Source organism: Bubalus bubalis, chromosome 17 (assembly GCF_019923935.1).
Source record: "Bubalus bubalis isolate 160015118507 breed Murrah chromosome 17, NDDB_SH_1, whole genome shotgun sequence".
NCBI classification, from domain to species: domain Eukaryota; kingdom Metazoa; phylum Chordata; class Mammalia; order Artiodactyla; family Bovidae; genus Bubalus; species Bubalus bubalis.
This window is the reverse complement of record NC_059173.1, coordinates 20,220,080-20,247,680: the sequence shown is the minus strand read 5'-3', so window position 1 is coordinate 20,247,680 and position 27,601 is coordinate 20,220,080. Positions and strand designations below refer to the sequence as shown.

The window sequence follows — 27,601 nt, the reverse complement described above, 5'->3', positions numbered from 1 at the left end:
TGTTACTCTCCTTTGTACAGGGCACCCTGGGGGTGCTTCTCTGCTCTTGGTTCCCTGGCTCAGCCTGGTCCTCCCCACCCCAGTCAGAGACAGGACCAGAGTTTTGGGGCTTCCAGGGTGAGCTTCCCAGGTGGTGCTAGTGGTAAAGAACCCGCCTACCAATTCAGGAGACCTAAGAGACATGGGTTCGATCCCTGGGTCAGGAAGATCCCCTGGAGGAGGACCTGGCAACTCACTCCAGTATTCTTGCTGGAGAATCCTACGGACAGAGGAGCCTGGCGGGCTACAGTCCATGGGTCACAAGGAGTCACACATGACTGAAGCGTCTGAGCACGCAGTCTGGGTGCTGGTTTCCCGTGTCTCACAAGTTGTGGTTGGCAACATGGAAACAACAGTGTGAGTGTTTTAGGGTAACCACCTCCCTGGAGGAAACTGAGGCCGGAGGCTGTGATGGGCTGGGATCCTCTATGGAGTCAGGACCAGTAGCGCATCCCCCAGGGGCTGGCCCTTTCTCTCCTTCTGCCCCGAGTTCTCGCAGGAGCCCCCATGCTGGCTTCCGGTCCATCTCATCCCATTGCTGTCCTGAGTCTCAGGCCCCGGCTTCCCTCTGTCCCCTTTTTGTCACACCCAAGGCCTCTGGTGGGCAGAGCAGCTGAAGTGATGTTGCCTTTTCCTTTCCTGAACATCGATGAACTCTTCTCCCTGTGTGCTAATTGGCTGGTTTGAGCTTTGGGGCTCAGAGAGGGGACATTCCATTTGGGGAAACTAACCTGGAGGGAGAAGAAGGGAACACTAAAGTCTCTGGTTTCTGCTGTGTCGGCTGGGCTATGGGTTGTAAACGCACTGCCTCTGCTAAGCACACAGTAACTTGTGCAGAGGCCCTTGCCTGCATGTGTGCTTAGTCGCTCAGTCGTGTCTGACCCTTTGGACTGTAGCCTGCCTGCCAGGCTCCTCCATCTATGGGATTTTTTCAGGCAAGAATACTGACAATCCCTGTTTTACATGAGGCAGCTGAAGCTCAGAGAGGGCAAGTATCTGGCTCAAGGTCACACAGCTAGTCAGTGGTGATCTTGGCATTGGACCCCAAGTCTAGACCCATGCACATGACGTGGTTTCCCAAACACAGCTGGGCTTCCCCATGGGCTGGGGGCCTGGCTCCAGGTAAGTCCCCCTGCCCTCCCCTCCTCTCCCCTCCCCCTCCACACCTCGCTTGGGCTTCCTCTGCTCCCTGGGCACACGGGGCCCAGCAGACAAGGCCACAGCCATGGGCCCACTCACTGCCGTGTTTCACCGTGGGCTGTCTCCTCTAATTGCTCACCCGTTTTTGTTGCTGTGAAAAGGCCTCCAAGTGCTAAGAAGGAAGAGTGCTGTGTTGTATTTTTTTTTTTCTTTTTCTTTTTTGTGTTGTATTTTTTGTTCTGTTGTTTTGCACGAATTTTCTCCAAGGTGTCTCAAATGGGTGTTTGGGGAAGGAGTTGACATGGGGACACAGGGGCCTCTCTGCCTCTCCGCGGCCACTTGTCCTCCTGCTGGCCGGAGGTGGGGGCCTGGTGAGCCCTCCTCGGCCCACACAGCCTGGCCTGAGCTCTGACATCAGTTCATGTCGGTTGGAGGGGCCCTGCTCCCACAGAGCCTTCGCTTCCTGTTTCCTCTTCTACAGGAAGGGGGTTCTTGTCCTTCCTGATGGCCTCGCACCCAGTTCCGTGGTGTTACGGACGGTGGGCTTACAGCCTCCCCTCATCTGCAGGTCCTCACTTAGAACTCCTCGGGGACTCCCTTGGCGGTCCAGTGGTTAAGACTCTGCCTTCCAGTGCAGGGGACGCGGGTTTGATCCCTGGTTCAGGAACTAAAATGCCACACGCCTCACGGCCAAAAAGAAACCAAAAAAAATAAGTAAATAAGAAAGATAGAAGCAATATTGTAACAAATTCAATAAAGACTTTAAAAATGGTCCACATCAAAAACAATCTTAAAAAAAAAGGAACTCTTCAACTTCTCTTGTTCACCCAGCGAACATTTACTGAGTACCCAGTGACAACTGGGTACCATCCCAGGTGCCCGAGATGCAGTTCTGCAGTCTAAGCCCCTGTGGGGTTTCTGCCCTGGTGTTGGCCCAGTGTCCGCTCTGCCCTCTCACCTCTGCGCTTTGCATATGCTGTTCCAACATCCTGAGGTTCCCCCTTCTGGGCTCTACCCTGGACCCCCAGACAGTGAAGACAATCACGGTCACGCCTTACCTGCCTTTGAGCTCTTCTTGGGAGTTTGTGGCCTGGTCAGACATGGAGACCACTGGACCCTGGATGGCAAGAGGCAGGGGGTGGTGTGGAGTGAGATGCCCCTTCCGAGAGGGAGATCAACTCCTTGTCTCCTCTGCAGGGGGCTGGAGAGGAAAAGGCTTAAGGAGCAGGGTGTTTTTGTAGAGAAGCTCCTTGCTCCAGAGGAACCCAGAGCCCGTCCTTCCCGGAGGTGGGGGTGGGGTGGAGGGCGGGCAGGGGGCAGCTAGAGTTGTCTTCACAGCTCAGCCTGGCTGCATTCGCGTTCTGCATCCTCTGACCTGACTTAGGAGCCGTCCATCCGCAGGAGGTCTGCCTCTAAGAGGGGGGTCCCAGTGGCGAGAGCATCTGCTCTCAGCCCCGCCTCTCCCCAAAGCAGAGGACTTTTGCCGTCCTGAGCAGGTGAGCAGAGCTTCTAGCTCTTAGTGGGGGGGGCGGGCTAGTTCTTGGGGTGGGGGCTCAGCCGGGGTCCCAGGGCCCAGGCTCGGAGTCAGTCACTTCCTTCCTGACTCCCCAGCTGGCAGGGAGGGGCACTTCCTGCCATTGTCGCCACTGCCCGCCAAGGCCCCCGCAAGGTCACTACTGTCTCCTGAGGAGGAAGAGAGCTGATGACAAGGGCAGGGACCTCAGACCACAGCCGCAACCGACACACTGTTCGTCCACACCAGTCCGAGCCACCGAGCTGGCCTCCCCACCTCCCCTCGGGCCCCTGGGTGGAGGCTGAGGGAGGGGTAAGGTGTCTTTCCTTCATTTGTGGAAGCTGTACGCCCCCGTCTGCACCCCAGCCCCACATGGGAGGGTTGGCTGACAGTTCCCGGATTGTAGGTCTGCTGGGTCAATGAGGGAGGCCACGAGCATGCACGGAGGGGCGGGGTGGGGAGGGGCAACAGGAGCAAGGACTGGGGTTTGCCTTGTGGTCCTTCGAGGTCCCCCCACAGCGCTTAAGAATCAGCTGGGCAGGATTTGGTGTCTCCTCAATGTCCTTTCCTGACCTCTCCCATCCATATTCCCTTTTCTTTCTTTTTTTTAAACATTTGTTTATTTTGGCTGCGTTGGGTCCTAGTTGCTACACACAGGATCTTCGATCTTAGTTGCAGCATGCACACTCTTTAGCTGTGGTGTGTGGGACCCAGCTCCCCGACCAGGGATCGTACCCGGGCCCCCCTGCATTGGGAGCTCAGAGTCCTAGTCACTGGACCACCAGGGAAGTCCCCCATATTCCCTTTTCGCCTGGCCAGCCCTGCCCAGACTCGGGTAGAAAGTGGAGGGGGCTTCCACTGGAGCCTGACCCTCCCTTCTTTCCACGTTCTCTGGGGAACCTCCCCACCCCACCACCCTGCCGGGAGCAGTGTCCTTCTACCTCCCATTTCGTCCTCTCCTCAGGAGCCCCAGGTACCCACTCCCGGGGTTTGCCCTCTTGGCCTCGGTGACACACATCTTCCCCAGAACATGCTTCACCTTCACCCAGGTGGCAGGAGCTGCACTTCTTGGGCCTTGTTTCTGGCCTCTGCTCCTGGTCACTTGTGGACGTTCGCCCGGGCACCTTTTGGAGAGCCAGGCTCGAGGGCCCTTGGCTTGAGAGCTCTGGGGTCGGCAGGGCAGGGTGGGGCGAGCAGCTGGCTTGGCTTTAGTGGTTGGGCTGGGGTGCCCCTGGAGCTCTGTCCGCAGGCTCTTGGCACTGCTGCCCCACTTCTGGCTGCCCTTTGCTCTCTCTTCCCCTGTGTCAGCCTCTCCCTGGTTCTTTCTTTTAAAATTAATGGATTATTTTTGGCTGCACTGGGTCTTCATTGCTCTGCATGGGCTTTCTCTAGTTGCGGTGAGAAGGGACCACTCTCCCACCCGGTGTACGGGCTTCCCATCGAGGTGGCCTCTGTTGTTGTAGCGCACACGCTCTAGGGCACTTGGGCTTCAGTAGTTGCAGCTTCCAGGCTCTAGAGCGCAGGCTTAGCAGTTGTGGCACACGGACTTAGCTGCTCTGCAGCATGTGGAGGCTTCCTGCACCAGGAATCAGACCCATGTCTCCTGCATTGGCAGGAGGATTCTTAACTCCTGGGCCACCGAGGAAGTCCTCCCTGGTTCTAATGAAGAGCCCACCCCTTGAGTTTTCCTTCCTGTGCTTTCCCCTTGATGGGTGTCTCATGCAGTAATGAGCTTTGTTTATAACCCTGTCTTGCCCAGCAAGGAAGCATCTGCTTATGGAATGACCCCCCACACCTCCTGGGGACCAGACCAGGTCTGTGTCATTTCCTTGCTTTGTCCCTCCACATACTTCCTGAGCCTTGAACCTGCCCAAAATAATCACTTTGATTCTCGGAGACAGTGTCCAGAGCTTGGGATTCTCAGAGGGACTCTGTCAAGCTGGAGGGTCATATAGCCTGAGACCATTTTTCTTAGTCGCATGTCCAGACTACCACAAATAATCAAAACCTATTCGTTCAACATGTATTTAGTGCGTGGCTGCTTTTCTGGGAGCTGGGTATAAAGGCGTGATAAAACTTTTAAAACTCTAGCCCTCCTGGGCTTATAGTCTAGCAGGGGGGTAGACATACAGTATATAAATATGCAGTAAAATATATAAGTACATCAAATGGTGATCACAGCTAAATAAACAGGGGGAGAGAAGGCCTCTCCGGTCAAGGACATTTAAGCAAAAGCCTAAAGGAGGTGAGGGAGAGAGCTAGGAGGTTATCCCAGGCAGATACAACCTGTGCAAAAGCACTGAGGCAGGAGTTTGTCCAGGGTGCTCAAGAAACCTGAGTGAGGGAGTGAGGGAAGGAGCGGGAGGTTGGAGAAATACGAGAGCCCAAATCCAGCAGGGCCTTGAAATCCTGTCTGGACTTTTGCCTTGATTAAGTAAGGTATGATACCACTCCAGAGTTTGACCAGAGAAGGGCCAGGATCCAACCTGTGCTTTAAAAGGATGGTTTCTGGCTACTGTGTTGAGAACAGACTGGATGGGGTGAAGAAAGGAAGCAGGGAGACCAGTGGGGAGACGCACGCAAGAGGTGAGCTGTCAGGTGCTGGGCCAGGGTGGCAGCATGGCACTGATCAGAGAGTTGGGCTCCAGGCATGTTTCAAAGGCAGAGCTGGAAGGAATTGCCGAGGAATGAGGTGATCCTCATTGTGTGTACTTTTTTCTTTTTAAAAAATATATATTTACTTACTTGGCTGCACTGGATCTCAGCTGCGGCACACCGGGGATCTTTGATCTTTGTGGCAGCATGCGGGATCTTTAGCTGTGGCATGCAGACTCTTAGTTGCCACATGTGGGATCTACTTCCTGACCAGGGGTCAAACCTGGGACCTCTGCATTGTGAGTGCAGAGTCTTAACAACCTAGTCTGGAAAGTTCTTGTGTGGGCTTTTAAAAACCAGGTTCTCATGGACTTGAAAGGACCCAAGAGATCATCTAGGCTTCCCAGGTGGCTCAGTGATAAAGAATCTACCTGCCAATGCAAGAGATGCAGGAGACTCAGGTTCGATCTCTGGGTCAGGAAGATCCCCTGGAGAAGGAAATGGCAACCCACTCCAGAATTCTTGCCTGGAGAATCCCATGGACAGAGGAGCCTGGGGGGGCTTCAGTTCATGGGGTCTCAAAGAGTTGGACGTGACTTACTGACTGAGCACGTAAGAAGACATCATCTAGTGCAACCTTTTCACTTAACCTACAGAGCCAAGACTGGAGCTTCTGACCCCGAGTCCACAGTGTTTGTAGCTGAACCCATGGTGGCTCTGTAAGGAGACCTGCATAGGTGTGAGGTTCCAAGGGAGGAAGGCCCCTGACACTGCAGCAGAGCATGGGGTCCTGGTAGACTTATTGGCTGGCAGGAACCTGGAGTGTAAGCTGGAGATTCTAGATGCTCTGGGTCTTTAATGGCTCTCTCTGGGCCCGCATTTTGATCTCAGTTGGGCTGAAGTCTTGGTGGTCGTGTCTAAACTCTTGGGCAGATCAGAGGCAATGCTCTTATGCATTTTTTTTTTAATTGGAGTGTATTTGCTTCACAATGTTGTGTTAGTTTATGCTGTACAGCAAAGTGAATCAGCTATACCTGTACGTAGATCCCCTCTTTTTTGGATTTCCTTCCCATTTAGATCACCACACAGCCCTGAGTAGAGCTCCCTTGTGCTATTCAGTAGGTTCTCATTCAGTTCAGTTCAGTTCAGTCGCTCAGTCGTGTCTGACTCTTTGCGACCCCATGAATCGCAGCATGCCAGGCCTCCCTGTCCATCACCAACTCCCGGAGTTCACTCAGTCCATCGAGTCAGTGATGCCATCCAGCCATCTCAACCTCTGTCGTCCCCTTCTCCTCCTGCCCCCAATCCCTCCCAGCATCAGAGTCTTTTCCAATGAGTCAACTCTTCGCATGAGGTGGCCAAAGTACTGGAGTTTCAGCTTTAGCATCATTCCTTCCAAAGAAATCCCAGGGCTGATCTCCTTCAGAATGGACTGGTTGGATCTCCTTGCAGTCCAAGGGACTCTCAAGAGTCTTCTCCAACACCACAGTTCAAAAGCATCAATTCTTCAACACTCAGCCTTCTTCACAGTCCAACTCTCACATCCATACCTGACCACAGGTTCTCGTTAGTTACCTATTTTATACGCAGTAGTATATGCATGTCAACCCCAATCTCCCAGTTCATCCCACCCAGTCTTCCCCCCTGATGTCCATATGCTTGTTCTCTATGTCTCTGTCTATATTTCTGCTTTGCAAATAAGTTCACCTGTACCATTTTTATAGATTTCACATATGTGGGTTTATATGATATTAGTTTTTCTCTTTCTCTGTGCATGTTTTTGAAGGTTTTATTGAGCTAGTACTAAGGTGATGGCCCAGAGACAAGGTCGCCTTGCTCTGGAAGAGCTAACAGTTTGAGGAGACAGACAGGTGGACCGAGGATGCCCCCATGATCATGGATAATCAGGCTCAGGTGTGAGGCACGTGCAGGCGCTGTCCAGGCCTGGGATCTCTGTCCCAGGGTGGACTCTATGAACAGCCACTACAGTTACCAGATACCCCGGGGAACACGAGTCAGAGGCCTCCTGCATGCTTAGTGGTCTACTTAAATCCACAGTTCATCCCTTATAAGAAAGGGAGCAAGGAGGGTAGGTGGGGGCTGGGATCTCACTGCCTACAGCTGTGTCACTCATCACAGGCTGCGCTTAAAATACGGGGACCCAGGTGCAACTCCTGGGAGGCAACCTGTCACCTGGTGGCCACAGGTGGTCCCAGGACAGGGCTGATGAGAGCGTGGTGCCCAGACATGGGAGATGGAGCTGGATCACTGAGGTGGGGCTTGAGCCTCAGTGGCCTGGTGTCACGCCTACCTTGGTCCTTTTGTTGGAGTTTTCCTTGGGAGCTAGAAGTGTGCGTGTGTGCTGTGCTAAATCGCTTCAGCCATCTCCGACGCTTTGTGACCCCATGGACTATAGCCTGCCAGACTCCTCTGTCCATAGGATTCTCCAGGCAAGAATACTGGAGTGGGTTGCCATGCCCTCCTCCAGGGGCTCTTCCCAATCCAGGGACCAAAGCCTCATCTCTTAAGTCTACTGCATTGGCAGGTGGGTTCTTTACCACTAGTGCCACCTGGGAAGTGAGGGGATGGCAAAAAACAAAACCCAGACAGACTCCCTCCAGGGCACGAGCCATTTAGTCCTTGCTTGCCTTGGGCTGCAGCACTTGTGGAGGACGGAGGGGGACCCTTCCTAGCCTCCCTGGGGCAGTTCTCAGGATGGGACCCATTCTCCAGGACAATCAAGGTCCAGTGCCGTGCTCAGGCTGCGCCTGCGTCTGTGATGGGTTTGGGGATCTGCAACTCCTCAGTTTCCCGGAGGAAAGGGAGTCTGTTGGCTTGTTCCTGCAGCATGCTTTCCAGGAGGGGGGTTCCCAGATGAGAGGAGCTGCCTTAAGTCAGGTGATCATTCGAGTAACACAAATTAAGCACCTTCTGTGTGCCTGAGCTGTTCCGTGTGCTGGAGGTGAAAATAGAGCAGAGCTGTGCTTTGAGAGGCTTAGAAGGAGAGCCACGCCTCCTCCCTCAGTTGGTCACTCCTTCCCTTTGGTTCTCGTGAGAGTTATAAATACTCTGGGGAAGTGTGTTGCCCTTACTCCCTGGTACCTCCCTGTGCACAGGCTTATCCATTGGATCCAAGAAGCAGGCCAGGGCGACAGGATGAGATGAGGCAGCAGCGGGGAGCCGAGCTGACATCCCAGCAGGAGGACTCCTCCTCCAACGTCACAGACCGCCCCAGGGCCAGCCCCATTCCCGTGACTCACGCTTTACTCCCATCTCAAGGGGACTTCTGAGGTCAGGGGTGTGTTTTCTTGAACCTTTAAAGCATCTTGCAAGAATGGCCTAGATTTAAAAAGACTGTAACCAGAGGAAAGAGGGCCCAAGAGACAGGCAGTTTAGGGACGTCCCCAGTGGTCCAGTGGCTAAGATTCTGCGCTCTCAACGCAGGGGGCCTGGGTTCCATCCCTGGCCAGGCATCTAGATCCCACAGACCACAACTAAGCGTTCACATGCACAGCCAAATAAATAAATGTTAAAAAAGAGGGGGGCAGTGTAGAGTAGCTTGCCCAGTGCCTGGCACTTAGTAGGTGCTCAGTGAATCAGTGTCCCTATGCCTCAGCCTCTGGCAACCACTCATCCGTTTTCCATCTCTGTGGATTTGCCTATTCTGGACACTTCGTGTAAATGGAATCCTACAATATGTGGCCTTTGGTGACTGGCTTCTTTCACTCACAGTGATGTTTTCAAGGCTCATGCACGTGGTAACCTGAATCGGTACTTCATTCCTTTTTATCTCAGGATAACATTCGCTTGAGTGGATGGATACATATATCCATTCATCAGTTGATAGGCATTTGCATTTTCCCCACTGTTTTCTTTTCGGCTGAGCTTCACAACTTGCAGGATCATAGTTCCCCAACAAGGGATTGAATCCCTGTCCCCCTGGTCAGTGAAAGCTCAAAGTCTTAACTGCTAGACTACCTGGGAATTCCCCCCACTCTCGGATTACTGTGAATAAGGCTGCTCTCAACATTCATGTATACATTTTAAAAAATATTTCATGCGTACATTTTTATAATATTTATTTTTATTTATTTGGCCTCACTGGGTCTTAGCTGCTGCATGTGGGATCTTTAGTTTCAGTAAATGAACTCTTAGTTGCAGCATGCGGGAGCTAGATCCCCGACCCAGAATCAAGCCCAGGCCCCCAGCCTTGGGAATGAGGAGTCTTAGCCACTGGACCACCAGGGAAATCCCCCATGTATATGTTTTTGTGTGGACCTACATTTCATTTCCCTTGAGTACATCCCTAGAAGGGGAATTGCTGGGTTATATGAAAACTCTCGTATTTAACATTTTGAGGATCTGCCAGACTTTTCCAAGGCGACTGTCCCATTTTTCAATGCGCACTGTTTTATAATGATGGTCGTGCAGAATTGTGTAGTGTGGCGGTTAATGCAGGGTCCAGAGCCAAGCTGCCCAGGTTTAGAATCTGGCTGGGGGACTTGGGACAGGTCCCTTCACCTTTCTCAGCCTCAGTTTCCTTGTCTATAAAATGGGGACAAGATTAGTGCTCACTACAGGTTGTCATGGGGATTAAATGAGAATGTCTATAAAGTGCTTGGTGGGGGCTGTATCTAGTTTTTGCTATTGTAAGTATTTCCGTGCCCCCACCCCAAGACTGCAGGCACTGGGCACATAGTAGGTACCCCGTCCATGATATTTTACAGCCTGGGTCCCCAACCTCCTGGACCTAATGCCTGATAATCTGAGGTGGTACTGATGTAATGATGACAGAAATAAAGTGCACAGTAAATGTAACTCACTTGAATCATCCCCACACCATCCCCTCCCCCCAGCCCCGGTCCATGGAAACATTGTCTTCCATGAAATCAGTCCCTGGTGCCAAAAAGGCTGGGAAGCGCTGTTTTAAAGGATGCAGAATTGGCTTCTGGGGGTACCACATGTTTTGGTGCTTTTGATTCTTCTGATCACCCCTGGGAAAGCTCCCTAGACTGTCACTGTCTTGCACCCTGGGAGCTCCCTTCACTTGGAGGGTCTGACAGGGATCTGTGATGTTAGGGGTGGCTTCAACTCCAAAAGGCACTTTGACCTTTGACCCAGGAACACAGGGAGCATTCGGACGGAGCCAGGCCTCCAGAATCGGGGGCGGTTTGGGTCACTCAGACCCAGCAGCGCTGGGGAGCCGAGACCCAGCCCCATGAAGCGGCCCCTGTTCCTTGGCAGCCCAGCTCCTGCTCTGAGGTCAGCCTTTGGGGAGGAGGAGGCAGCCCTGGCAGGAGCCCCGCAGAGAGTCAGCCCAGTGATGGAATGTGTCCTTGGAGCCCCACGCTGCAGATGTGGCCCAGAGTCCCCAGGGCCTCGCCAGCCCCCAGGCACAGAGACAGGCCTGCTCCCTCGGCCGGGGGGTGGCCCTGCTGTCGGTGCCCTGGCAGAGCAGCAGCTCATCAACCTGGCAGCACTGGGTGTTCTCCAAGCAGTAGGAGAGCCTGGCAGCCTGTGTGCTGCCCAGATGGGGAGGAAGAGTCAGAGAGCACCCGGGCTTATCATTCACCTCGATTACTGAAGAGAGTCCAGTCTTTAGGAAAACAATTGGAGGGAGGTAGGAAAAAATGACAGCTCTGTGTGAGGGGAGGAGGGAATTGGTTCACTCTCTCACCTGGCAGATGTTTACTGTGCCAGGCAGTGGGTCACGGGGAGGGAGGAGAGTGTGCCATCTGGGATCAGACACGAGTCAGAGCAAATAGTGCATCAGTAGAGGGAGGCACAGAGTGCAGCCAGACCAGAGAGAAGGCAGCAGCCAACTGCCTGATGGGGAAGATTTCATAGAAAGGGGAGGCATTTCAACTGGGTTTTGAAGGATGCATAGGAGTTGGACAGGAGCAAAGTGGGGAAGGCACAGGGAATAGCACGAGCCGATGCCTTTAGTACTCAAAGTGTGTGGTATTTTGGGTGGTGGGGTGGGGAAAATCCCAAGTGGCAGAAGTGCAGGGTCAAGGGTGGTGAAATGGAGATTAGCCTGGAGAGGGACTGGATCCTACAAAAGTCCTGCTGACACACACATCAAGGACCTCCTAGCAGGGAAGGAAGAAAGCAGCTGAGAAGCCCTATCTACAGAGTTGAGGCCAACCTCATTATAAACCCAGCTCAGTCACCAACTACAATGTGGTCTTAAGAAGATTGAGGGGTTCAACGTCCCAAAGGCCTCATGTCATCATCTGTGAAATGGACAGGTTGAATCTACCTGGCCCAGGGACCAGGATTGAATGGAAACTATGTGGGACGGCCCGTGGTCACTTCACAACTGGAGGTTCTTTCCCTGCTTGTGGGGAGGTGCTCCTGCAGCCTGGGCTCCCCTGGAGAGACTCGTGGGAGGGGATGGGTGGATGGGGAGTCAGATGTAAGTCAGGACCAGGGTAGCTAGAGATTCAGGTGTCAGGGATCTGCCCAGAGGTCCTGTCATAGGAAGCCGGGCTGCATGAGGTCAGAAAGCTCCTCCCTGTTGGGAGCAGTGACAGGTCAGAGAACACTGCAGGGCACAGCCACAGCTCCAAGAATGTGAGTGAGCCTCCTGAATCCCATGTGCTCAAAAGCCCTTCAGATCTGTGATTGGGTCCATCTCACCACTTGACTCACCACTTCTGACACTTGGGACTTCCCCCATTCCCCAGACATACCACGCACTTTGAGTACTAAAGGCACTGGCTCATGCCTTTCCCCCTTCTCCCCCCCTGGTAAACGCCTGTGCAGCCTTCAAAGCCCAACCAGAATGCCCCCTTTGCATGAAATCATTCCCATCAAGTGGCCAGCTGCTTCTCTTGGCTCCTGCTGCACTCTGTGCCTTTCTTTTCTTTTTTGTTTTTAATTCTATTTTTTTGGCTGCACCAGGCAGTGTATGGAGTCTCGACCAGTTCCCCAACCAGGGATCCAACCTGTACCCCCTGCAGTGGAAGCTCAGATCTTAAACACTGGACCACCAGGGAAGTTCCTGAGCCTCCCTCTATTGATGTCTGTCCCCCATCCCAGATGGAGCATACTCTTTCCAGGATGTTGAAGCAGGGGGAGCAGGAGCCACCCACCAGTTCCCCTAACGTCTCAGCATCTTCCCTGACCAGCCAGGTTGTCTTTGATTCGTCCTCCCTTCCAGGAGGTGGGAAGAAGCCAGGTCAACAGGAGACCATGCGCACATTTCCACGGTGAGCCCGGCACCTGCGTCCAGGTGCAAGGGGCCAGGCAGGGGGCATCTCCTTGCATTCTTGGTGCGCGGGTGACCTGCTTTTTGTGCATATGTACCATCTCTGACTCTCCCTTCTGTCTGTGAGCTGATTAACATGCTGACGTCCATCAAGAGACCGTGTCACCTTTGGTCTCCCCACAGCCCAGCGGCTGTGATGTATCATTTTGGACTTGGCCCGCCGCATCACTACAGAGGACCACGGCCAGCGTGAAGAGAGGGATTATGTTGTTCCCATCTGGCTTCGGCCGCCTCCCCAGTCCCTCCAGCTGTTCCCCGTTACCCACGGCCAAGCGGCAGATGCGGAGTGTTGGGAGGAGGGGTGGGGGGGTGAGGTCAGCCAGGAGCTGGAGACCTGTCCATCATCTTCACGTGAATGTCTTCACGGCTATTTTTGGCCTTGCCATTATCCCCACGGCTTCGGGATAAATATAGACACGGATTGAAAAGCCCCAGTGGCAGGCAGGCAGGCAGGCAAACGAGGCAGGCAGCACTGGAGAGCGTGCGGACGGGGTGCTTGGCTATAAATAAGTCTGCTGGAACACCTCCCCAGCCACGCTGTGCCGTGCGGAAAGACATCTCTTCGCCGGCTCCCTCGCAAAGCACACTTGTGCCTGGTGGGGCCGGGTGGCAGAGGGGCGGCAGGAGGGAAGGTCCGTGGGAGGAGAGGAGGGAGGAACTGGTCTGTAGGAACCTTGCATGGCTGGACAGGGCTGCCAGAGGTAGTTCCCCCTTAGCCTTGCTAGGATAAAGGGGACCAGCCGCCCCCCAACCCCAAGCAAGAGTCCTGGGACAGTCACGTGTTGTGCCCCAAAGGCAGCCCCCGGCCAGCATCTCCAGCCCCCTGGCTTCCCCAGGCCCAGTCCTGTTGCAAGCACGGCCAGTAGACAAGGACAGGTTCTGGGTGGTTCTGGACTTGGGCCTGCTCTGGGGTGCCTGCTCTGCTTTCTCAAGCTGCTGTCTCTCTCCTTCTTCTGCTTCCTCCCGGCTGCCTCCTCCTGAAAAGATCCCAGGTTTGTTTATCTTCTGGTTTCCCAGTCCTCAGTGCTCACCCAAAGCCGGCTGCCTAGTGACCCCCTGTTCCATCGAGGATAGAGTCTCAGGGGGCAGGAGTCCGGTGGTCCCTGGCCCCTCACCCCTCACCCCCTCCTCGGGCCCACCTTTCTCCACCTGCCTCCTCCCCGGCTCTGACCGCCCCCTCCTAGGCAGCATCAGGTACCTGGGCTGGCGCTGAGCAAGGACCAGGACACGCACCTGGGAGACACTTTTCATGGAAAAGGATAGGAGTCGGTGAGCTGGCGAGAATCCTGGGATGTCCCCGTGAACAAAGTATCCTTACTATGCAGTCACCAGTTGTGGGAAGTGGTTCCCACGAGCCCGGTCCCCTCTGCAGCCTTAGTGAACAAAGACCCCTTGCATTCGGGGGACCGTGCGCTCAGGCCCACTGCAAGGATAGGATGGTTATTAACACTGTGAACATCAGCCCTGCGGAGGGGGAGTGGACAGCCCTGCCTTTCCTGTGGATGAGGGGTCTGCACCCCTGCCCCATGGTCATTGCAGCTGCTTCAGGGCTTCGAGGACAAAGGGAACCACAGGGCCACGTCGATGTCTCGAGTGGGCGGCACGTGTGTGGACCCGTCATTCGGCCCCAAGGGATGAATCAGGTGTCATCCCCACTCTCAGGAGCTCACTGGCCACCAGAAAGGACTAGAGTCAGTGGGCAGTTATGAGCCCATGGGAATGGGTTGGGGGACCTGCTTCTGGGGCACGGAACCCGTGGAGGAAGGGCACCAACACTTGGGCTGGACTTCTTGGAATGCCAAGTTCACCCAACCCGGGAGGTGGTAGAGGGCCTTCCTGGCAGAAGAAACAGCCTGTGCAAAGGCACAGAAGCCAGAGCAGGTGCTGCGGGGTCTGGCTGGTAGCGCAGGCTGAGCCCAGGGAAGGAGCCAGACCAGCGGGGGTAGGGGGCAGGTCTTGTGGTCTGGTTAAGGAGCATGGATGCTGGCTTGAAAGCCGAGGGAGAGTGTTGAGGGGCTCAGTCCTCTAGCACTCTGATGTATTAGAAAAGGCTTCATCTGACTCCATGGGGATGACAGGTCAGAGGTGGGGGAGGAGGGGGCAGGCTGATGGCAGCATCGTGATGTCTTGCACTGTTGAGCACCTGAAAGATTTGTTGTTGTTGTTGTTGCTTTTAACGGAACCTGTGAAATTCAGGATGTACACTTGTGGGTGCCTGAGAAAGTCGGGTTTCTAAAGATGATGGGGCTGTGCTTGGAGCCATCCATTGGTTCTGACTTGCTCAGGTCCCCTTATCACCGGAGGGGTGACTTTGTCCAGCAAGTGTGGCCGCTGCCAGTAGCCTAGGTCTGGAGCCGAGATAACTGCTTCCCTGGAGGCTTAGTCCATGACCCCGGCTTCCCTCTCCAGGTTCCGACCCCGAATCAGCCCGTTGTAAAAGGATGTTGATTTGTGACTCTCAGTACCCCCGCTCCTGCCTGCCACGTACCCCTCCTCACCCCAGTGCTGACTCTGTGCTGAGTGCCAGCGCCCTGAAAAAGCAGTGACTTAGAAAGTGCCGTGTGATGGAAAGATAAACATGGTTGCTCCAGTAAACCACAGAACCCAGAAGTTAGTCCAGTCTTGTATTTATGTATTTATAAATGTATTTATGATTTATACATAAATACATCACCAAGTATTTATGATTCTGCTGGTGTCGATTGATAAATAGGCGAAAGGGGAGATTGTGTGGGCTTGATCTTGCCTTGGGGGAATGCTGTGGTCTTTGTTAAGAACTGTGTGAGTCAAAAGTCAGATGCTGTCCCAAAATCCCAGCCTTCATGGATTAAGAAGGTCAGAGTCAGGAGCCTCCTGAAGGTCATGCAAGTACAAGTCCTCATTTCTCCGATAGGAAATAAAGCAAAACCATTTCTCTGCTCAATACTTCCAACACCAAATGTGTGGGTTTGCCACACCAAGCAATTTTCCAGTTCTCTATGGGCAACATGTGAGTGTCCTTACAGTCAATTCAATTCTGACATTAACTTCCCAGGGTTAGTGAAGACCTTTTGAGTTAAGGGCTCAGTCCCACAAGATTGCTTCCCCCCACCCCCACTTCAGATGCTAATCACAAATAGTGGGTCCCAGGTTACCTACTTCTGACTTGGCTACAAATGGGGGTTCCTACCCTCCCCAACTTCAGGTTCGATGATTCTCTGGAAGTTCACAGAACTCAGGACTTTTACTTACATTTCCTGGTTTATAGGGCTTCCCTGGTAGCTCAGATGGTAAGGAATCTGCCTCCAATGCAAGAGACCTGGGTTTGATCTCTGGGTCAGGAAGATCCCTTGGAGAAGGAAGTGGCAACCCACTCCACTATTCTTCCCTGGGAAATCTCATGGACAGAGAAGCCTGGGGTGCTACAGTCCATGGAACTGCAAACAGTTGGACACGACTGAACAACAACGTGTGGTGTGCAGGATCTTAGTTCCCTGGCCAGGGATTGAACCCATGCCTCCTGCAGTGGAAGCCCGGAGTCTGAACCTCTGTACCTCCAGGGAAGTCTCTCTGTGGGTTTTCTTTTTTTTTTTTTTTTCCACAAAAGCCTTTTCAGATTATAATTCACATCCTATACAATTCATTCATTTAAACTGTACAGTTCAGGGTTTTTAGTATATTCTCGGAGTTGTACAGCCATCGCAGTTTGACAACATTTTCATCCCTCCAAAAATGAAGCCCTTGACGTTCCCCCTGTCCCATCGCTTTCTACACCCCCAGCCCCTGGCCTCCGCTAGTCTGCTTTCCCTCTCTCTGGATTTTGCCTCTTCTGGACATTCCGTATAAATGGAGACCGACAGCCTGCGGCCCTTTGTGCCAGGCTGCCTTCACCCAGCACGCCGTCTTCAAGTTGATTCATGTTGTAGTCTGTGTCGGCGCTTCATTCCTTTTCGTGGCTGAACCGCGTGTGTCATTGACGACATTTTGTTCTCCTCTCGTCGGTTGAGTGCATTTTTAAAGAGTGACATTTTTTCCATCTCAAACACAGCTCTGAGCTACTGAGAGGGTCAGGGGACAGTTGCAGAGGATGCCAGCAGCAGGAAAGGCAGCTTCCAAGAGGAGCTCCCATGAGTGGAGTGAGGACGTTCTTTCTCTGAGAGGCCTCTTGAGTGGGAGAAGGGAGAGTTTGTGAGGGGGCCGGAGGGAGAGGGTCCATTCGGGGTTTCCTGCCAGTCTTTCTTTTCTCTTTCCATGAGACGGACAGATGAGGAGAGCACAAGGCCTCGGCAGACAAGAGGCCTTGTTCCAAGACTGGAATCCTGAGCTGCATGTGTCCCAAGGCTCCACCTTGAGATTCACCTCTAAGGCCTCCAGGAGCCTCAAAGCAGATCCAAAGGGACTCAGATGACAGCCAGCCTGATTGAGTCCAACCCAGGGATTAGAAGAGGGCAGTTACACATTAGTTTAATCTTGCTCTAATGGTCTCATCTTCTCAAACAGAGTGACTAGTAATCCTGTTTACGGCTGCGTGTGGCACTGCCTTCTGGGGCACAGAATCTTCTATTCAAAGGAATCGCGCTTCTCAGCTCTCCAGGGGCCACACCTGAGCCACCCCTGGTTCTTGGGGGAGGACGGAGGCTGCAGTCAGAGTCACGGGGAAGATTCTGAAGCCTCCAGGGACTTCCCTGGTGGTCCAGTGGTTAAGACTTTGAGCACTCAATACAGGGGGCCTGGGTCTGATCCCTGGTCAGGGAACTAGACCTCACACGCTGCAACCAAGAGTTCACATGCCACAACTAAAGATCCTGCATGCCGCAACTAAGACCTGGCACAGCCAAATAAATAAATGCAAAAAAAAAAAAAAAACTTTTTAAAAAAGATTCTGCAGCCTTCACGTGAGGCCTCACCCACCCCACACTGTCAGTGTGGAACGCTGGCTGAGGGGTCTCTCTGCTGAGCTGTCTGACTTGCAAGGACCCCTCAAGTTCCAGAACCAAACAGGAGGGCTAGGAGGCAAAGAGAAACAGCTCCTGCACTGACTGGCTCTGGAAGTCAGGCATCCACAGGAGGCTTTGTCTGCTTTATTTAATATGAGCCCCGGCATCAGTCCTGCAAGACGGGGGTGATAAAAGAGGACTCATCGGGGTAGGAGGGCCTCCCAGCTTGCAAGTAGACTGAGGCAGCTCTTACTCTCCAAGGTGCCATCTTATGGCGATGGGGTGGCCCAGAGACGAGAGCTGATCTTCATAGGAACTGCAGGCCGGTTATAGACGGGGTCTCCAGCACAGTGTGGGGAGGTGGCTTTCTGGGTTTGACAGCCGGGCTCTCGTAGGCTCTAGATGGTGGGAGTAAGGTATCTGAATCAGAGAGTGGCTGGCCAGGGCGTTACAATGTCAACGTCTTAAAAACCATCAGCCAAGCTGACCCTTACGCGTTTTGCATTTGGGTCTTAGACACACAGTTATGCTGTCTTCTGTCTTCCCCACCCCTGGCCCACCCCCAGCCACCCTCCCCACCCCCATCCCCACTACACAGTAAAGAAGCACTAGTATCAGGAACCACTGACCTATCGTGGAGAAGTTAGATGGATGGATTTAATAACTCCCCTTCCCGCCCCCACTCCCCACCCCCACCGCCAGTGGCTTCCCTGGTGGCTCAGACAGTAAAGAATCTGCCTGCAATGCTGGAGGCCCAGGTTTGATCCCTGGGTCAGGAAAATTCCCCTGGAGAAGGGAATGGCAACCCGCTCCAGTATTCTTCCCTGGAGAATTCCATGGGCAGAGGAACCTGGGGGGCTACAGTCCATGGGGTCACAAAGAGACGGACAAGACTGGGCCACTAACACTGTCACTTTCACTCCCCAACCCCCCGTCTGTGGTGGTGGGAATGAAGCAGGAGAACATTGATCAGCCTCTCTCGGGTTTTACTGGAAGACAGAGGGCAGCTCTTGTAGCTGGGAGCGTGGGAGCAGCCATAAGTCATGTGCCCCACGAGGCTGCCACAAGCAACTTGGGGGCTTCTGAAAGCCTGTCTCCTAAGGAAGAGGCTGCAGGATGTTGATCCTGCTGTGAGGCCAGGCACCTGGGAGAGAGGAAGCACTCCTTGCTGTTTCTGCAAGGTCAGCGGGGGCCTGCCAGTGAGCGGGTGACCGCGTGAGCAGCCTAACTCCTCTGCTTACCCTGGGTGCTCCAGCCACAGCCTCACTACCTAGCTTCCAGCTTGTCCTTGGCTCCGAGGAAGCAGGCAGGTGGGCCTGCAGGAACCTCACGGTGTAACGTTCATGAAATTAATGAGCATGCTGCTGAACGTGAACCGCTGCTGATGTTTAGTGGGTGTGTGCCCTGGACCAGGCCCTGTGCTGGATGCTCCTCTCATGGTATCTTATCTCATTTTTGCCATACTCCCAGTGTCAGCGCTGATATGAACCTTATTCTAACAGATGAGGAAATGCCAAGAGATGAGGTAACTTGGCTGGGCGTTGCTGGCCTGGTTTTTGACTCCTTCTGGAGGCTTATCTGCCCAGTTTGTGGTCACTGGGATCTAGATGGGCAGGACAGAGTGCCAGCTGGGTCTGTAACTCCTGGTGGGACTTGAAGCAATTACCTTCTCGGAGCTTCCTTTTGTACATCTGTAAAGTGGAGATAGAAATGCCTGTAAAGTGGAGATAGAAAAGAATCTGCGTGCGAGGCAGATTCTTAACCACTGCGTCATCAGGGGAGTCCCTGCACGAGTTGTTTTGTTGAGAGTGAGGTATAGATGTTCCACATCTTTTCTGAGTATGGGAGGAAAATTTGTGTTTTTTCTCCTGCAAGGAAAATTCGTGTTTTCTCGTCATCTTCCTCTTCCCTCAGCCCAGCTTTGCAGACCAGCCGAGACGAAGACCTGTTCCCATTTTGGGGGGGATCAGTCTTCAAAGAGTCAGTCCTGGAACCCAGAAGAGAGCTGGAGGCAGCAGAATGGTCTCCCCAGGAGAGGGCTCTGGGCTGGCAGTGAGTGAGAAGGCCCCCTTGGGAAGCAGGCAGGGCGGGCGGGAGGCCATCGGAAGAAGGCAGGAAGGTTAAAGGCTAGGCAGCCAGGCCAGGCACAGTCCATCTCCTCTGACGGTGCCCATCTAGCTGGTGGGAAGAGGCACTTACAGCCTCTGCCAGGGATGTCGTTGTTGTTGGTACCCCGACAGACTGGTGTCCCCTGGCCAGTTGCAAGAGTGCATTTGGGACCAACAGCTTGATCTCTAGTGCCAAGTGGGGTTGGAGTTTTACAACTTTGAACTTCTCCAGATTTGCATAAAGGGACCATAGATGTGCCCTAAACAGTGCCTCACTAAGTGCTTGTGGCTGCCGTGTCCTGAAGGACCTGTCCCTTCCCTTCTCATTCTCCATAAAAAGCAAGATGACTTTATGTGGTTCATGGTGAGAGAACTCCGTGTTCCACTTAGTTTGATCGGCTTGGTAGGTACTAGGGGTCTTGTTAAATCTATCTGTGCTTTTGTTTATTGATTTATTTATTCTTATTGAAGTATAGTTGATTTACAGTATTATATTAGATTCATAGTGAGTCAGTATTTTTGCAGACTATATTCCATTATCCGTTATTACAAGATAATGGCTTATACATGCTTTTAAAGAGCTTTGGTGTACATCTTTCATTGTTTAGTTATCCATAATTCATTCATTTAATGGAGCTTTTTAAAAAAGTTTTTTAAAAACTTTTTATAGAAGTGTAACAATGCTACGAAAAGCATATAGACGTTAGGTGTCCTGCTGATAACTTTATACAGACTGACCATGCAGATTGATCAACAAGACGTCAGCCGTCCCCAGAAACTCCCCGACTTCCACCAACCATCCTCAAGTCTGAAACCATAGACAGGGAAATTCCCTGGCGGTCCAGTGTTTGGACTTGGTGCTTTCACTGCAGGGGCCTGATCAGGAAACTAAGATCCCCAAAGCCTCGCAGTGTGGCCAAAAAATAAATCCAACAGAGTTTTGGGACACCACTCAGGTACCAGGCATTGTTCTAAGCACTAGAAATCCAGCAGTGAACCAGATGAAATCCCCTCCTAACAAACAGGCCATACTAAATGCCAGGATGGAAAATGAGCAAGGGATTAGAATAGAGAGAGAGGAGGAGGTGGTAGGGGGTTTGAGACAGCGTGATCAGAGAGGACCTCCCTGTTAAAACCTAAACAAACTTGGAAAGCCAGTCCTGTAATATCTGAGAAAGAGGGAACAGTAGGTGCAAAGGCCCTGAGGCAGAGGTGTGCTCGGCAAGTCTGAGGAGTACAAGAGGAAGGTGGTAGGAGGTGGCAGAGTCAGGGGTGTGATCTTGGAGGACTTGTAGGTCATGATAAAGATTTTTGGACTTGGGACTTCCCTGGCCATCCAGTGATTAAGGCTCTGTACTTCCACTGCAGGGGGTGTGGGTTCAATCCCTGATTGGGGAGCTAAGATCCTGCATGCCTCTCAGAACAGCAAAGAAAAAGTCCTAAGTGTGAGAGGAGCTGGGGAGGGTGTTGAGGTACAGGCATGACATATTCCTATTTGCATTTACATTTTTTTTTTTTTTTTTTGCATTTACATTTTAAAATGCTCACTTTGGCTGCCCTGTGGAGTAGAAGCAGGGAGACCAGTTAGAAATTCTGTATTGCAGTAGCCTAAGAGTTGTTAATGAAGATGGAAGGTATCACAGGGCAGCGGTGCCTAACCTTTTTGGCACCAGGGACCAGTTTTGTGGAAGACAGTTTTTCCATGGACCAGGGCAGAGTTGGGGGGAATGGTTGCAGGATGATTCGAGTGCATTACATTTATTGTGTCCTTTATTTCTATTAGTGTTACACTGTGATATATAATGAAATAATTATACAACTCACCATTAAACAGAATCAGTGGGAGCCCTGAGCTTGTTTTCCTGTAACTAGAGCGGCTATAAATACAAATGAAGCTTAGCCCGCCACTCACCTCCTGCTGTGTGGCCTGGTTCCTAACAGGCCATGGACCCTTACTGGTCTGTGTCCCCAGGGCTGGGGACTCCTGGCATAGAGGGAAATGAATCACCTTCAAGAATGAGTTGGAAGCCTCTTGCCCTTCGGCCGGGCACATAGAACCACCCACCAGCGTGTAGGGCCCTCTGGGTCTGGCCGCTGAGAGGATTAGGGCTTTCAGGGGTCCCCTGGGTCTCTGAGCTGCTGGGGAGGCATCGCAAGGTAGAGCTGAGTGCTGAGCTGTTCCTTCCCTCTCCCTGCCCAGCCCAGGTGCTGAGGAAGTTAATTGCACATGGGGGTGCTGATCCGTGCAGATGAGCTGAGCGGAACGAAGTACGAAGATCTTGGGCCTGGCCCTGGAGACCTTTGAGAGGAACCAGGCGGGTCCCGCTGAGCTGTGGGCTTCCCCAAGGGGGCCTGTTCTGAGATCTTTCCCTCCAACTTCTGGAAACTCACGTAGCCCGGATGTCAGAGCTGCGGAAGCTGTCTGGGTCTCTGCCTCTGCTCTTTTGGACTCCCCCGTCCTTTGCTTCCTTCTCTCCTTCCTCCCTCCCTTCCTCCATTCACACTTCTCTCAAGATATACTATGATGGACCTAGAGATGATCATACTAAGTGAACTAAGTCAGAAGAGAAAGACGAATACCACATGATATGGCTTATATGCGGAATCTAAAAAAGTGTTGATATGATTGAACTTATTTACAAAACAGAAACAGATTTAGAGAAGAAAGCTGTCGTTACCAGGGTGGAAGGGTTGGGGAGAAGGAAAGTTAGGGAGTTTGAGATTGACATGTGCACACTGCTATATTTTAAATGATAACCAATAAGGACCTACTGTAAGAAAAAAAAAATGTTAACTAAAAAAAAGAGGCACTATGGATCAGTGAGGACCAGCTGAGGCAGGCCCTGGGGCCACATGACCAGGGTTTGACTTCGGCTCCAGACCTGAAGCAAGTAAGTGACTAACCTGTCTGTGCTCCAGTTACCTCATCTGCAAAATGGGGATAAAATGATTCAATCAGTTAAATCGAATACACTGCACAGTAAGCCTACAGGCGCCATCCTCTGCCTTCCGGGTCACTGACCCTCGGCTAGCCTGGGTAGTGATTAGCCGTGTGTGTCGTTATTTGAGTTTTCTGGGATCATTCCCCCTGGGCCCTGTTTGAAGGAACGTGCCTGCATGTTTGGGAGTTTATAATTGGAATTGTTACCATTTGTTGACCTTTGGCCACGTCCCAGCCCTATACCAACACTCACATACATCATCTCACATTGCCCTCAAAGAAGTCTATTTTCATCCCCATTTCCCCATTTTTTTCCTGAACTTTTTATTACTTTTTATTTTGTATTGAGGTATGGCCAGTGAACAATGTTGCGATAGTTTCAGGTGGACGCAAAGGGACTCAGCCACACATACATGTATCCACTCTCCCCCAGCCCCATCCCATGCAGGCTGCCACATCACACGGAGCAGAGTGCCCTGTGCTGTACAGGAGGTCCTTGCTGGCTATCCATTTTAAATATAGCAGCGTGTGCGTCTCCATCCCAAACTCTCTAAGTATCCTTTCTCCCTTCCCCGACCCCGCCCAGCAGTCATAAATTTGTTTTCTAAGTCCATCCCTATTTTTTTTTTTTTTTAATTTTCGGCCGCACCATGCAGCATGTGGAATCTTAGTTCCCCCCACCAGGGATTGAACCTGTGCCCCCTGCGTTGGCAGCATGGAGTCTTAACCACTGGACCACCAGGGACGTTCCCATCCCCTTTATAAAAAAAGAAAACTGAGGCTTAGAGGGATGAAGGAACTTGCCAAGCCCTCTGGCTGGTAGTGGTGGGGCCAGGATCTAACAGCCCTCCCATGAGCTGCTTCTCTCCTGCCAGGGACAGTGTGTTGGTGCCAGCCCACCATGGATGCTGAGGGCTGTTGGGTTCCCATTCTTGCTCAAGGCCAGCCTGCCTGGTCCCTGCAACCTTCCCTGCATCTGGCTACAGGATGGTTCAGAGAGGACCTCTCTGTAGAAACCTATGTAAGCTTAGGAATCAAGTCATGTATATCTGGGGAAATGCATTCCTGGCAGAGGGCACAGCATGTCCAAAGGCCCTGGGGCATCTTTCAGAGAGGGTATCTTCTGGCTCTTCTTAGCCTCTGCCTACCTTCTGGCCTCTGATAGGCCATCAGGGACACAGAATCCTGTCTCAGTGACGCTGGCTGACACAAGGAGCCTTTCTCTGAAGGTCCCTGGCATTTCTACATGACTGGAGGGGCCTGTGAGCTCCCCGGCTGTACTTCAGGAATTGAGGTCTGTCTAGCAGCAGGCCACAGAGGGTGCCGACTTGGTCGCTGTGGAGTTGTTAGGCCCTCCTGTATTTTTTTTTTAAATTAAAAAAAAAAAAATTATTTGTCTATGTCGGGCCTTAGTTGTGGCATGCGGGATATAGTTCATTGACCAGGGATTGAACGTGGACCCCCCTGCAATTGAGAGTATGGAATAACCCCTGGGCCACCATGGAAGTCCCCCTTCCTGTGTCTTCAAATAGCATTTTGGAGAGTGGGCTTTTGTTTTACCACAATGAAAAGATATAAAAAGGAAAAAAACAAGTCCACTGTCTCTGGTGGCTCAGACAGTAAAGAATCTGCCTGCAATGCGGGAGACCTGTGTTCAATCCCTGGGTTGGGAAGGTCCCCTGGAGAAGGGAATGGCTGCCCACTTGGAGTATTCTTGCCTGGAGAATTCCATGGACAGAGGTGCCTGGCAGGCTACAGTCCATGGGGTCGCAAAGAGTCAGATATGACTGAGTGACTAAGCACAAAATACACATAAGATTGACCACTTGATCCATTTTAAGTTCAGTGGCATTAACTACGCTCAAGTTGTTGGGTCACCATCAATAGCAGCATCTCCAGAGCTCTTTTCTTTCCCCAAAGAGAAACTCTGTCCCCATTAAACACTTACCCCCCCGCCACCACCATACTCACCTTTCCACCTCCGGTCTCTAAGGATCTGCTGACTCTAAGTACCTCATACGAGTGGAATCATACAGTATTTGTCCTGTGGTGTCTGCCTTCTTTCCCTTGGCACAGAGCTTCCAAGGTTCACCACTGCTGTTGGGGGAGGGAGGTGAACTTTTTAGAAATATATGTGATGCTTGCGGGCCTCTGTCCCAGGAGCTGCAGAGCAACAAGAGGAAAAGAGGCCCAGGTCCCGGGTAAAGTGACTCATGCCATCCTTACACCTGAAGGCTGGGGCTCCTTAGCTCCTGGCTTCACCTGTTTGCATTTCTCTAGTGGTCATGTGTGGATGTGAGAATTTGACTATAAAGAAGGCTAAGCACTGAAGAATTAATACTTTTGAACTGTGGTGCTGGAGAAGACTTTTGAGAGTCCCTTGGACTGCAAGGAGATCAAACCAGTCAGTCCTAAAGGAAATCAACCCTGAATATTCACTAGGAATGACTGTTGCTGAAACTGAAGCTCCAATACTTTGGCCACTTGATGTGAAGAGCTGACTCATTGGATAAAACCCCAACGCTGGGAAAGATTGAAGGCAAAGGGAGAAGGGATGCAGCAGAGGATGAGATAGATAGCATCATCAACTCAATTAACATGAGTTTGAGCAAACTCTGGGAGATAGTGGAGGACAGAGGAGCCTGGCGTGCTGCAGTCCATGGGGTAGCAAAGAGTCAAACACAATTTAGGGACTGAACAACAACAAATGGGAACATCTTGAAATCAAGACCCTCAACCCACATTTAGTCCTCTGTGGGCCTCGTGTTTAGGTGCTGCTTGTCTGAGCCTCATCTTTCCCATCTGTGAAATGGATCTCACACACTGATTCTCAGATTATCTTCGGCCCGAATGAGCTGGCTTCCCATGGCCAGCCTGGGAGCTGACCCTTGTGTGCCAGGCCGACTGGGAGCAGGTGGAGGAGGACTGCTTTTTAGACTATGACTGTTTTATTTATTAAAAATTAATGAAGGGACTTTGATGTATCAGGGCTTAAGAGGAGCTGACAGGTCACATGGTCTCCAAAAGCACAGGGCTGGTAATCTATTTAAAAAAAAAAAAACATTTTCTTCTTCTTTTTAATTTAATGGAGGAAATCATTAGCTGGGAAATTGGTCGAGCTGATTTATTCCTGTTTTGGGGAGGGGGAGTGAAAGAGCAAATCTGCTCTAATTGCCGTTTGTTCTAGAAATATGTCAGCAAAATATTCCCATTAGCCAGGCCTGGTGGGAGATAGGGCCTCCAGCTTCCTTCTCTTCAAAGCCTGCTCCCGGCAGGAGATGGGGTCTCTTTCTGGACCCAGGTGGGCGGCCACGCTGTCAGCAGCGAACGTCTCCTTAAAGGTCCCGGCAGACTTGCCCTGGCTCCCCTGGTGTGTGTGTTTGGGTGGTGGTGGGGGCCCCTGCTGTCTTCGACCCCCAGGGCTCTCACACTCAAGCCCCAGTTCCCAGGGATGCAGGTCTGGGGCCCCCATCTGGGAAAGAAGACTACGTGCCTCCTGGGCTTCATTTGGTTCCAAGGGAGGCAACTTCAGTTGACCCTAAAAATAACCAAACATGCAAACAGCTTCAACAGGCAAATGTTTTTCATATCTTTGAGCCAAATAATTTAAAGGTACAGCTGTTTTTCCACTGTCTCAGTCTGTTTTCCTGGTGCAGGGAGGGGCTCTCTGTAGTGATCTGGGCTCTTTTGGGGTGACTGTCTTCCACCCCCATGGGTTGAGGTCTGGCTGGGTGCTGAGCCTTGCCGTGGGCCCCTGGCCACTGCCCGAGAGGTGGACACCTCCCGCCCAAGCCTGGCAAGGGCTAAGGTCCCCACATCCCTTGGAGCCAGCCAGCCTGGCTGGAGTGCTGGTGACCCTTCAGGCTCGCTGCACGTGCGGAGAGGTCCTCCTTATACATGAATTTGATTGTGTGACCTTGTCTAGCCCCAAAACAGGAGTAAAATGAGTTCTCAGAGAGGAGGCTGTAAGAAGCCAGGCAGGATGTGGAGAAGGTGGAGGACAAGGGACCACTGAGGTGTGAACCGTGCTCTGAGCAGGGGCTGGGTCCACAGCGAACTCCAGGTCACCTGAAGCCCATGTGCGCAGCCTCCCCGCTGTGTATTCCAGTTCCTCACTCTGTCCCTCCTCCCTACCCTCAAGGCCAGTGTGAGGCTCCAGGGCACATCGCCACGTCCACAGCTGGGCATCTGTCTGTCCCTGTCATAATCCTCCCATAGGTGCACCATGTCTAGGGGGAAAGCCCACCATCAAATAGGCGGTTTTGTGTATGCTGAGTGTGGTCACCCCTTGGAACAGTGGTCCTGGGACTCCAGGGCAGGGGTCTAGAGCCATGGGGCGGGGCTATCATCATGGGAGTTGGTTCACGATGTGGGGAGGGGCAGACCCAGCCCTGTAGCGTAGGGTACTACAGAGTCTTCATTCATTCACTCAGACGCTCATTCATTCATCCCAAAAATGTGTTCACTGCCTGCTGGGTGCCGTGGGGAGATAGCAGTGAGTACAACCCAATCCAAATCTTTGCCCCTGGAGCCTCTACTCTAGTGGGCATATCTATCAAGTCCTTTCAGTCATGTCCAGCTCTTTGTGACATCAAGGACTGTAGCCCACCAGGCTCCTCTGTCCATGGGGATTCTCCAGGCAGGAATACTGGAGTGGTTGGCCAAGCCCTCCTCCAGGGGATCTTCCCAACCCAGGGATCCAACCCCCATCTCTTGTATCTCCTGCATTGGCAAATGGGTTCTTTACTACTCGTGCCACATTCCAGTGGGAAAGACAGTTTTTTAAAAAAAAGAACGTGTCACATCATGGATGAACCCAAAACGTGTTACTCTGAGTAAAATAAAGGAAAGAAAGAAAGGGAAGTTGGTCAGCCGGGTCCGACTCTTTGCGACCCCATGGGCTGTAGCCTACCAGGCTCCTCCGTCCATGGAATTTTCCAGGCAAGAGTACTGGAGTGGGTTGCCATTTCCTTCTCCAGAGGATCTTCCTGACCCAGGGATTGAATCTGGGTGTCCCGCATTGCAGGCAGACACTTTACCATCCGAGCCACCAGGGAAGCGGAGTAAAATAAGCCA

General features: G+C 52.3%; 1 protein-coding gene across 16 annotated transcripts in view; it reads left to right on the top strand.

Moving 5' to 3' along the window:
• The window catches only part of PITPNM2 (phosphatidylinositol transfer protein membrane associated 2), a 159,753-nt gene that overhangs the window by 39,643 nt on the left and 92,509 nt on the right, over nucleotides 1–27,601 (top strand). The window lies entirely within an intron of this gene.